This window comes from Colossoma macropomum, unplaced genomic scaffold (assembly GCF_904425465.1).
Source record: "Colossoma macropomum unplaced genomic scaffold, Colossoma_macropomum, whole genome shotgun sequence".
NCBI lineage: Eukaryota > Metazoa > Chordata > Actinopteri > Characiformes > Serrasalmidae > Colossoma > Colossoma macropomum.
Genome location: NW_023494801.1, coordinates 415,001 through 427,802, shown reverse-complemented (window position 1 = coordinate 427,802; position 12,802 = coordinate 415,001).

Genomic DNA, 12,802 nt, shown 5'->3' with positions numbered 1-12,802 from the left:
GAAGGTTGATGGTTCTTTAAGTGTCTGTGGTTCTCTAGTGAACCGTTTTCTTTATTAAAGAACCCTTGGAGAACATTTTTAGAGTGTAGAATACTACTTTGACTTTTCTGTTAGTTGTATTTTTTTGTATTGTTTTTTTTATACATTTATCTTGTGCATTTTAATGTTAATTTTAATTATTAAAAATATAATATGAAAAAAATAATAATTTTATTTTTGATTACCTTTTTTTCTTCCACTGTTGTTTTTGTTTTGTATTTTAAAGCATTTTTTGCTGCATTCTAATGTATGAAAGGTGGTATATAAATATATTATGGTAATAATAATAATAATAATAATAATTATTATTATTATTATTATTATTATTGACAGTGAGGGCATTGAGCAGGAGAGTCCTGAGACCTACACTACCAGACAAACGTTTGGACACACCTACTCACAGAAGGCTTTTCTTTATATTGGAATAACAATAAAGACATTAAAACCATAAACTAACAAATTTGCAGTTTTTCCTACAAACTCCTCCACAGTGTGTTTTCATTTTAACAGTTTATGTCAGATATGTTTTGTATTGCTTATGAATAAACAGGCCGCACCTTGTAAAGTGAGACGCAGCATCAGCTCTCCTACCCAGGTTCAGTTTTGTTTCTAGGTAATCAGGTACGTATGAGATAAGACTGACCTGTAGCTGCCTGAGACTTACAGGTGTTTCCAGTTTACTTTCCTGCTAAACACGTGAGCTTACAGTGAAACTGAGTCAACGCTGATGTTTATTGTGTTCTCAAAAACTTTAGTAACCAGTTAAATAAGAAGAATTTGGAAATGTTTCAAAAGCTGTTTGGAGCGGCTCGCAGATTTAATCCTGTTACAGGAGATTTAGGAGTCTAGCCCAAGGACTCTTACTGGTGTATCTAGAGATATAATAATATTTTTACTACCATAAAATAGCAAGTGAACTTGTCTTAAATCTACAACCCTGGTTCCAAAAAAGCTGGGATAAAGTGCAAATAAATGTAAATGAAAACAGAATGCAATTATGGGCAAATGTCATAGACCCATATTTTATTCATAATAGAACACAGAACACATATCAGATGTTGAACGTGAGACATTTTACCATTTCATGAAACACATATTAATTAGAACTTGATGGCAGCAATACATCTCAAAAGAGATGGGACAGGGCCGTGTCTACCATCCTGTAGCATCCCCTCTTCTTTTGACAACAGCCTGTAAATGTCTGGGAAGTGAGGAGACCAGTTGCTGGAGTGTTGGGAGAGAAATGATGTCCCATTCTTGTCTGATGTAGGATTCTAGCTGCTCAACAGTTCTGGGCTCTTGAACTGTGTCCAAATAACAAGCCAGGAAGTCTTTAGCTTGGAGGATGCAGTGTCCATTATTTCCAAAAATTTGATTCATCTGACGACAGAACAGTTTTCTATTTCACCTCAGTCCATTTTAAATGAGCTTTGGCCCAGAGAAGACGGCAGCGTTTCTGGATCATGTTGACATGTGGCTTCTTCTCTGCATGATACAGCTTTAACTTGCGTTTGTGGATTCTGAATGAGTTAATGTTTTTCATGAAATGGTAAAATGTCTCCCTTTCAACATCTAATATGTGTTCTATGTTCTAGTGTGAATAAAATGTGGGTCTATGAGATTTGCAAATCATCACATTCTGTGTTTATTTACATTTATTTATATTTTACACAGTGTCCCAACTTTTTTGAAAATGGAGATGTAGTTGGTGTGTCTAATATTTCTCATTTTGAGATTACTGTAAGCTTATTATAAGATTATATATCTTACCTTCAAACTTTCTGAGACATAATAACAACAAGATAACTTTACTTGCCAAGATAACATTGTTTGCAGCATCGTGGTGACACTTTACATTAACTCTACTACATTACACTGATATAAACATGACACAAACATGTTATGCCAGATCTCATATGCTGGCATGATTTGACATGATTATTACAACCAGTATTACAGCAGTGTTGTGTTATAATTACTGGTAACTGTCACAACATGTTTCATAATGTCTAAAGTCATAGCAGCTAATTGATGGAGACTGTGTTGTAGGTGGTTTTAAATAGCACAAGTTCTTCTACAATGACAAGCTTGTTTACAATAGAAGAACCTTTTTGGTGCTATAAAGAACCCTTTTCAAATATGTATATATCTTATATTTATATATATATATAAAAAAAAAAAAATATATATATATATATATATATATATATACAGCATACTGCAAAGAACCATTTAAGCATTTAATTGTTCATGGTTCTGTGTAGAACCGCTCACATGCATTTGTTCAGTAACATTGACGAGAGAAAACTGGTTAAAACCCACAGCAGAGAGATTCACTGATGATTGAGGTGTTTTGGTCTGTGTGTTGTCATGGTTACTGAGGGGAATCTCAGGGTGGTGACATCACTCCTCTGACAGCGCTGGAACGCAGCGTATTCCCTTTTACGAGGAACGCAGGCAGGGGGCCGGACAGTGGCGCAACTACTGGCAGTGCAGTTGCTCTGTGGCCTGCAGCTTCCACCACAGGTATTCCTAGAAATCCCCTCTAAACCATCTGTGTGGTCATGTTTCGAGCAACTGCTCTGCTGGGCTGGAATGAAAATACCCACTTTTCTCTCCTTCTAGAAACAGGCTGCCCAACAAGTGACCTTTACTGCGCAGGATGTTTTACTGTTAATCTGGATTAATAATGAACACAGCATGAAAAGAGGGTACAGTCATATGAAAAAGTTTGAACACCCCCGGTCAGGCGACATGCTTTGTTGAAAATAAGTGAACACGTCTTCTACAGGGAACAAGCTCCAGTGACATTCTCTGCTAATTTTACTGCACAGTTCCTGTGTTAATCCGCTACTGTTAGAATAAAATATATGTGCCATAACTTTTGCACAGGCCACATTTTATGTTCTGTTTCCCCCAAATATCTTAAAATCTTAAAATATGTTAAATTCAGTAAATAAACAGTAACTGTGCATTAAAATGAGCAGAAGTGTTTCTTATTTACACTCAGAAAATCAACAACTGAATGGAATTTGACCTGCTCAAACTTTTGCATGCAGCTATATATAAATCTCAGAATATAAAAGCATAACAGCTTTTTTTTTAATAGATCTGCACTTAAACGCTGCATTATTCATACTTATATGGTCCCACTGAACACGGTTTAAAATGATCAGACAGTCTTAAAGGGGAATTCAACCCAATTTTCCAAAATTCCTCCATTATTCAGAGATGTAAACAGAGAGCTTCAGAGTGGTTTGGTGTGAAATGGTTCAGATGTCTTTACAGTGGTGGTGATAGGAACCAGGGGTCGCCATGACTACAACACAAATATAGACATTTTATTTACTGTCCAGAACCACCAGTGAACCTACACGAGTCTTCTGAGTTTATATGGAATGTTGATGATGGAAAATAGTGGAAAATCTGAAACAATAAGTTTTCTGTGGGGACTATTTTGCCTCACAGCGCCCTGCATGTATCCCTCCACCATGAATGGAGTTTAAGTTTTCACCACCACTGTGAACAATTCTGACTCGGTAAGTTTCTCTAGAATGGAGCGTTTCACACGCCCTGAATGACTCTCTTTACATCTGCTTAAATATGGAGATATTTTGCAAAATCTGTGGACTTCCCCTTCAGCCTACAGTGTATGTGTTGTATATGTCAGTATGCAAATTCTACCCATCATTTCCAAGGAATTTCTTGGGAACTCCAAGAGTCAAAACAAACATCCATCAACCCAACACTCAGTTTAAACGAGAGGCGTATCTTCCAGCGTTCGCATTGTGGCACATTACAACAGCTTTATCTGCCACTTCATATCACTTAACATACAATTCATACCCATAAATTATGATCAGCTTAACTATTATAATAATACACTTACCTGTTTTGGTTGTGATGTATAAATATTGAGTTAACAAGCATTTTACAATTTCACTGTATTTAATTTAAGATCATTTTTCATGAGGGGAGCTTTTACTTTTTATAACACATTTTTAATTTTTAAATAAATTTCAATATATAAATAAATAAATTTAAATTTCCCATATAAATCCAAAATGCATCTCAAACATGTATATATATTTTATCAATCAACCTTTATTTAAATAGTTTACAGTGTAGCTGAGCTAACATGGAAAACAGAGACCGAAAAAATAGGATAGGAAAAAAATAGGAAAAACCAGTTCAAATGCTAAAAAATAATAATAATAATAATAATCACTATAGTAAATTTAATAGTAAAGAAATCCATCAAATCAGCATAAATCATTAAAATTGCAACAATGTAATAACCTAATAAATAACAGATTAAATAAGGATAAAATAAATAAAAATATAGTTGATGAAACAAATAAAAGAATAGAAAATGTAAAGCAATAAGGCAGCAGCTAAGAAGTAACAGTTTATTTATGCTTTATTAATTAATGTCAATGTGTTAACTTCAGTAAATAAGCCGTGATCGTGTATTAAAATGTGCAGAAGTGTCTCTGTAGAGGATGTGTAAACTTATTCACACTTAGAAAATCACCAACATGGAATCTGATCTGGACCAAAACAAAAGGCCTGAAGTTACTTGGAAAGAGGTCGCGCTCCACTGACTTACATGAAAAAGTAAAGCATGTTTTTCTTTCTCCTGTAAAGGTATAATCATGTTCTGACAGCAGTGATATATAAAGGCTGCATTGCCGTCTGTAACGATGTTCAACAGATCAGACAGTAATCCCCGTAAATATCTCGGGCAGTTTGAAGTGCTTCAGCAGAATATCAATATGTTGTTTCAGTAACCACAGATAACGTTTTTGTTATTCTTTTTTTTTATCACTTAACCAAACAAAGCCCGTGACAAAGCCTTTATGTAATGATCTGCTGCTCAGCGTTTGATGGCAGGTGCACCTGCTGATAGATCGCTGGCACGGAGCCAGACGGGGAGGTAGTGTGACAGCCTGAGGGTTTTGTAAGGCTTATCCTAAAATCGCGCTGGTATTCTATTGCCTCTCACTGCCTCGGAACACGAAGCGAAAGTACACCTGACCAGGTCAGCTTCCAGAGAATTAACGCTGAAATTCCACAATCGTTTGAGATGGCTGCGTTTGGATGGCGTGACTTTATCACAAACACGTCAGAAACTCGAAATCAGGTCCGGTCAGTGTAGCGAGTATTTTGATTTCACTTCTCTTTCACTGTAATCTCACTGTTATCTCACCCTCGTCCAAACAAAAGACGACCATCAATCAGTAAGACATTCATACTCTGAAGTCTCAGGAGGTCCATCTCACCTCAGCACCTACTGGAGGCTTTAACCCTCTGGGGTCCACGAACTCGACAGACTGGGTATTTCTGTATCTGTGTCTGTATCTTTGTGATGATCCAGCTCAGAAATCCAGTTCAAACACTTCCTGAATCTGTAGAGTCGCCCTTTCCATTCCATCTTATCACGAGATCATACGAGACTCACATCCGGAGTTATGAGCCTATGAAGAGGGGCTGAGATACACGTCATCTGCCTCTCACTGTGAAACTGTGGAACTGGTGGACTGGTGTGTCCGTCTACATTCTGTGTGAAACTGACCAATGGACACTCAGGAAATCACTAAGGACTGACCATCATGCCGGAAACCCTTCATTCTTCATTCAGTCCACATCGGAGACTCGTGTGAAACGGCGTGCAGAGAGTTTACAGCTGCTGAAGCTGCTGCAGCGGTTTTGGAAAGTAGTGATGAAGATAACGGAGCATTTAGATATGAAACATATGAGGATCATGATATATGAAGAGCCTTTAGAGGAGAGTTTAAGAAGAGATGAACAAATCCAGAGAGAATCACCTCAGAGCCCAGAAGGGTAATGAACCCCCTGCAGATCCAGGAAAAAAAGATGGTTCTTCAAGGGTTCTTTAGTAAAGAAGATTATTCTGTATAGAATGGCAAAGAGCCATTCAATCATGCAAATGGTTCTTTGAGTGTTTATGATTCTATATAGAACCTTTTTCTTCACTAAAGAACCCTTGAAAAACCATCTTTTTAAAGTGTCTAGGACAAGGAGTTGATCCAAAAGCACATGGTGAAAATTAGCACCGCCCAACTTTAAATAGATTCACTCATTCAGTTTATGAATGTATTATTTCAGTCATAATAAACACGTCTGTTTCCATAGTTATTGCTTAATTTAACAAAGTTTCATTCCAAATAACTTTGGACCATTTCTATTGGTCCATTCATCATAAAACGTTCACAGTGTGTACAGGCAGGTTTACTTATACAGCATATTTCATACACAAAGATAACTCAATGTGCTTTACGTTCATAAAAGCAGAAAACATCAGTAGGAAAAAAGACAAAGTGTGTAGTAGTGAAAAACAATACAAATAAAAAATAAAGACATAAAACAGATACACTGCAAAAACAATATCTACTCAAGTGATAACATCTTAAATCTAGTCAATTTATCTAATATTTTTATTATTTCTCTTTATGAGATTATTATAAGAATATTAGAAGATAATTTAACTTATTTCTAAACATGTTTACTTGTGTTATGTAGTTATGAAAGTGTCTTATTCCATTGGCAGAATATTTTACCAGGTTTAATCGTTATTTTTAAATAAGCAGAATTATTTGCTTTATTTCTTAAAACAAGTAAAACAATTTTCCGATGCAATGAGACACTTTCACTGGATAGAATTACTCAAAACAAGCAAAAAAATGTCTAGAGATAGATTCAATAATGTAATAATATTTTTTACAAAATTCTCATGATGAGGAATATTAGTCATACTGACTGTATGTAAGATGTTTTCTCTCGTTCAGATGGAACCGGGCTGGACCTGAACTGCCTTTGCTGGAAACTGAGCTTTTGTATTTTTAAAATTTCTTATCATTATTATTCTTATCATTTCTCATCAACATGGTTGAGGAATCATGCCACGCTGGCCGCAGGCCGACCACACTGCTGGGCAGAAACAAAAAAAGGAACTTCAGCAATTTCGTTTGAATTTCTTTCCTGAGAGCACAGCTGTGCAAAGACACTACAGGATAAAGCTGAGATAAAAAAACAGGAAATAAAGACTGAGTTTGAGGAGAAATGAGGAGAAATACCAAAATGATCTGTTCCTGCAGCAAAATCATTTTACAGGACAAGAAATCTTAAAATATGCTCCAGTCTAGGAATAAGCAGCTCTGGTAAGAGCTCAAAGGTCTGAAATCAGCAGAAAGTGCTGCTGTTTAGATCAAGTGACTCGAGATCAGACTCAATACAGCACATTAATGAGTCAAATACACTGAATATTAGTGAATAATTCTTAATTAAATTTTCTCATTCTTAATTTTAGCACAGTGTAAAATGAAGGTGTAGCTGAAACCTGTATTTAATCTAAAACTAGTCCTTAATCTCAGAGCAGACGTCTTACAACAGGACACTGATTTTACTGACATCACGGCCAGCACTGAGAGAGAGAGAGAGAGAGAGAGAGAAACATTGGACCATTGAAGAACAAAAAAATAGTTCTACCTTTTGAACATCAGAGAGAAAAATACTTCTGAATGAAATAAAACTAAACTGATAACAGAAAACTGAAGACAAACTGGATGTTCTAGCTAACCGAGTCGGTACAGTAGCACCACAACAGATGACTGAAAGACAATCGGAACGATAAAGCTCATTAAATCTCTAAGAAGCTGGGCTCACCCAGCATGACCAGTCAAAACCACAGCATTCTTTGATTACCCGGCGGGGGAAGCATGTTGGGCCATGAATAAAAGGTTTTTAAATATGCTTTATGTGTGATTCTTAAATCCAGCAGCTGAAGCTGAGTTTGTGTCTAGTGTAGCTTATTTTACCAGTAAATCACTCAATTTTAAGATTTCCTGAGGCCTAAAAGATCAATTTCTGATCAATTTAAGAATCAACTATGAATTAAAAGATCAAAAACTTGTCAATAACTTTTATAACAAGACCATTAATCTCATATTTTCAGAATTTAAATCTTGAGCAGTTTGCAGTGCTAAAGTTTTAGGCTGTAGGCGGTGGCTGCACTGCGGAGGCTGCACTGCGGAGGCTGCCCTGCTGTCATGCTAATCAATATGCCCGTTAATCAATAGATTCCTTTACATATTTAGTAAGGACTGTATCTATAATGATGGATACACAAAGTTTTATTTTTTGTTTTTGATCTGTTTTTGTCTTTTTTTGTTGTGCGTGTTGTGATTAAACACAAAACTCGCTCCAATTCACTCCCAGCTACACTTTTCATAAGCGACTGGTGTGAAAACAAAAACATCACAGCAATGTTCCACCTCTGATATTGTACCTTTTGTGTGTAATACACATCGCTGCGTCATGCGACAGGCTCGCCAAAGCAGTCCGCATTTTAAGATGTGCATAATAAAAAGTATATGAATAAAAGATTCCCATTAATACATAATTCAGTGTATTATTTGTCCTTGAATAACTGCTTGTTGTTGCCAAATTACTAAATATTGAAAACTACATCTAAAACCTAAAACCTTCTGCTCCACTTTAAGGCATTTTAATCCAAACTGAATAAAGTGTTGAAAATGAAATTTTTATCATGATGAACTTCAAGCTGGTTAATTCAGTTCAGAACGACAGTCAATCATGTTTAGTGTGTTCAGTGTTCAAACCTGTGAAGGTGGCACCAAACAGTTCCCGTAGGCTGAGAGACGTAATCATTTTATTATTATTTTTAATGTCATTCCTCCAAACCTCACCCTGTCTTTAAAATGATTAACTTGTCTTCCTTGTGCCGACATGTTAAACATCTGAGCGTGCGACTTCAGTGCTGCAGTGTGGACGACACTGAGCTGTGGTGAACGTTGGCTGCGTTCAGAGACCCCAAAATATCTCTGAACTGAAAGGACAACAATATTGATGGGAAGACACAACGTGATTTAGCTTCAGGGACAAAACAGATCATATCAGCGCTGATCCTGCAGCTCCGGCGCTGCGCTGTGTAAACTCTCTGAACACAGCAAGTAGAGACTGACAGATCCTCGAAAACGCCTTCATCCTCAATGACCTAACCTGCTTTTTAGTTTTCTGTAAAAAAACTGCCATATGTTAGACTCATCTGTAGAGCACGGGCTGATGAATAGACTGTAAATGGACTATTAATGAAGTAAGCTGCAGTGAAATTATCACTTTTTATTATCAGGACGATTAATCTTATTTTTACTCTGATGTTTTCTTACAAAGCACTGAGGAATTAGTTTATTTTAAGAATAATTTCCTGAATCCGTCTCACGTGTGATTTTGAGCTTATTGTCTTGCTCTGAGATGGTATTTGAAGGTGTCTGTAGTTCTCTTCTCAGAAGCTGCTGCTTTACGTTGTAAAGGTAATAAAGATGAAATTAGTGATTTTCTGCTGTGTGGTGAGCAGAGTGAGTGGAGTGAGCGGAGTGAGCAGAGTGAGCTCAGGCCGGGTCTACTCGAGTACAATGAGGAACATTCTGAGTCTCAGATTTCCAGCAGTAACAGACAGAGAGATTTCAGAGAAACAGTCTCAGTATTGAGTCCGTATCTTATTACTGAAACAATATTCGCAGGTATTTATTTAAATATCACTGCTGCTGCTGCTGCTCATCTCTGTTTACAGAATTGGAAAAAGCCAGCTGACATTTATAGTGTGTTAATTTATAATGATAAGATGATAGGATCAATAAAGTTGCTTAAAAATAAAAACAAAATTCCTGTTCCATTGACTTCCATCCACAGTTAAGAGAGTTTGTGTGTTTATATACATATATTTATATCTACTTATTTACACATGTTCTTACTAATTTTACTAAAATTGCTTTTTTGATGTACTAAATTAAAACTGCTCACCTCACTGACCGATTATTTCTGCTTCAGATCTCATTCTGATATCATTTTCTAGTTTTTGCCAAAGACTTTTTTACAGTGCACTGATTAATGAGTGACATCATCACACAACTACACACACACAGACACAACTACACACACAGACAACTACACACACACACACACACACACAACTACACACACAGACAACTACACACACACACACACACACAACTACACACACACACACACAACTACACACACACACAACTACACACACAGACAACTACACACACACACACACACACACAACTACACACACACACACACAACAATACACACACACACACACACACTCTCTCTCACACACACACAGCTACACACACACAGCTGAATTCAGAAGCCTCAGCAGCGTGACGGCGCTCCAGCGTCAGGTTGTGGTTTTATTAACTGCTATAAAGTGACTTAATCAGAACCATTAAAATCACATTCCAGTTTCTCTTCCTGAAAACTTTAACACAACAAGATTGTTGAGGGCCAAAAAACAAGACACTTAGCACATCGTCACTGTCTAATAACTGTCATTGTGATAATTTTACTGAAATATCAAAAGATTATTCAAATAGTTTCTACTGATTTTCGCTTATTTTCAGTACTGTTATCCAGGGAAAGTGTCTTATTCCATTGTCAGACTGTTTTACTTAGTGAAAGCATTATTTCTGTAAATAAATAATAATTATCTGCATTATTTCTCAAAACAAAATCCACGAATAGAATGAGACTCTTTTCCTGATAAAAAGGTCTAGAAATTAGTGAAATCATTTTATAATAATCTAATAATGGTCTCATTCTGACAGATATGCTGTATAGTGTCTAATTTCAGATGTTTTGCTAAGACAGTTCCTGATTTTGATCTTCATATATTTACAGTAACGTTTACACTGTTTTGTTGTTTTGTTTTTGGAGGAGATTTTGCAGTAAGACTGTAGAAACCTGTGTCGACTGTGAGCCTCATCTACTTCAACTCTTCTTCAGTGTCGCCCACTTAAAAAACACGGTTCTTCAAATGTTCTTTACTAAAGAAAATGGTTCTATATGGAACAATGAACACTCAAAGAACCCTTTGCATGCTTAAATGGTTCTTTGCATGGTGAAGTGGTTCTTCAGATTGATGGAGAATGTGCTGTATATGGTTCTAAATGGAATCTTGTTGAAAAGGGTTCTATTTAGCACCAAAAATGTTCTTCTATTTTATACAAGCTTGACATCATAGCAGTAGAAGAACCATTTTTGGCGCTATTTAGCTCCCGTTTCAAAAAGTTTCTGTATAGAACCACTTTCAAGATGTTCTCCATCAGTCTAAAGAACCCTTGAAGAACCATCTTTTTAAAAGTGTAGTTAGTTCCTGATGAAAACAAGCAGAACAAACTAAATTCTCTCTGAGTCAGGAGAACACGCGGACGTGAAGCCTCAAACAATCTTTTAAAACATACATTTTTAAAGAAAAAGACTTTTAAATACTGTTTGTTGAAAACGTAATGAAACTGCTCACATATTTCTACAGGCAAATATTCAGGAGAAGAAGTGAAATAAAACTTGTTTTGGTTGAACGTCCAGTCGAGCTGTTTGACTCTGAACTACTTCTGATTGATATCTGGCAATAATTAGCAGAAAAAAGGGATTATTGATCATACCCCCCCACCACCACCACCACCAGCCCACGGCAAAAACACCGCACACGGCATGTTGCACAAACGACCCAGGTTTATAGTAATTGTGAAAAAAATTTAATGATTTACATGAATTTGTGAAATTTTATAATTAATTTAATTTTAACTTTTATTCATTTAACTCACAAAATTTTAACAAAATACTCAATTTAACAAAATTCTCAGAAACCTCTCAGAGTTTAAACGCTTCTTCAGAATTTGCTGTAGACTTTCCACCCAGCACTAAAAACACCAGCCTGAACTGAGAGGCGTGTAAAGGTCCGCGTGTGTCTCCTGTGATTCACTGTCACATTATTTACTTTATTCTCTTAAATGGAACTGTTTTTCCTGTATTTGTCTTTCAGGGTCTCCGTCCGCACCTTTACACGGCCAACACAGTGACCTGTGATACTGTAATAATATACTGTAATAATATACAGCCGAGGCACTAAACAAATATGATCTGCATTAGTAATGCACTTTAATTGCTGTTATAATCTGACATACAGCCTTAAACCCATACACACTGCCTGCACCATAAAGCGATAAACCACAGGAGGGCGTGCCTTACAGTCATTTTACCACAGTTAACGAGAAATGCTAAATAGACCACTGTATGAACATTTATTACTAAGAATAATTACAATAAACATTTACTCTTACCAGTATTCAGTAGCAGTAATGCTAGCCAATCAGCACTCAGTAGCAGTAACTTTAATTTTTCTTTTAACTTTACACATATAACTGTACTTTTTTACTTTTTTGTTTTTAGTGTATTAATACTTATTCAGTGTATTTAATCTATTCTTATACTTTATTTTTTTTCTAAGACTATATTGGTGAATGGAGGAACAGCAAAGTAAGAATTTCACTGTACAGTGTAACTGCCTGTTTCTGCTGTGCATATGACAATAAAACTCTTGAATCTTGAATCTTGAATCAGTAATGCTAGCCAATCAGCACTCAGTATGAGTAATGCTAACCAATCAGCACTCAGTAGCAGGATTGCTGACCAATCAGCACTCAGTAGCAGGATTGCTGACCAATCAGCACTCAATAGCAGTAAAGTTTACCACTGAACATAAAGGAATGAAGGGGCTCTTTTTCAGTGAAGTGTGTAAATGTACATTATTTTATCTTCAACATCACCAGTTGTAAATGTACTGTGATTTGGCTCCCTCTGCTGACGAGTTACTCACACTGTTTCTCTATTTCAGCGTTACAGTAGATCAGGA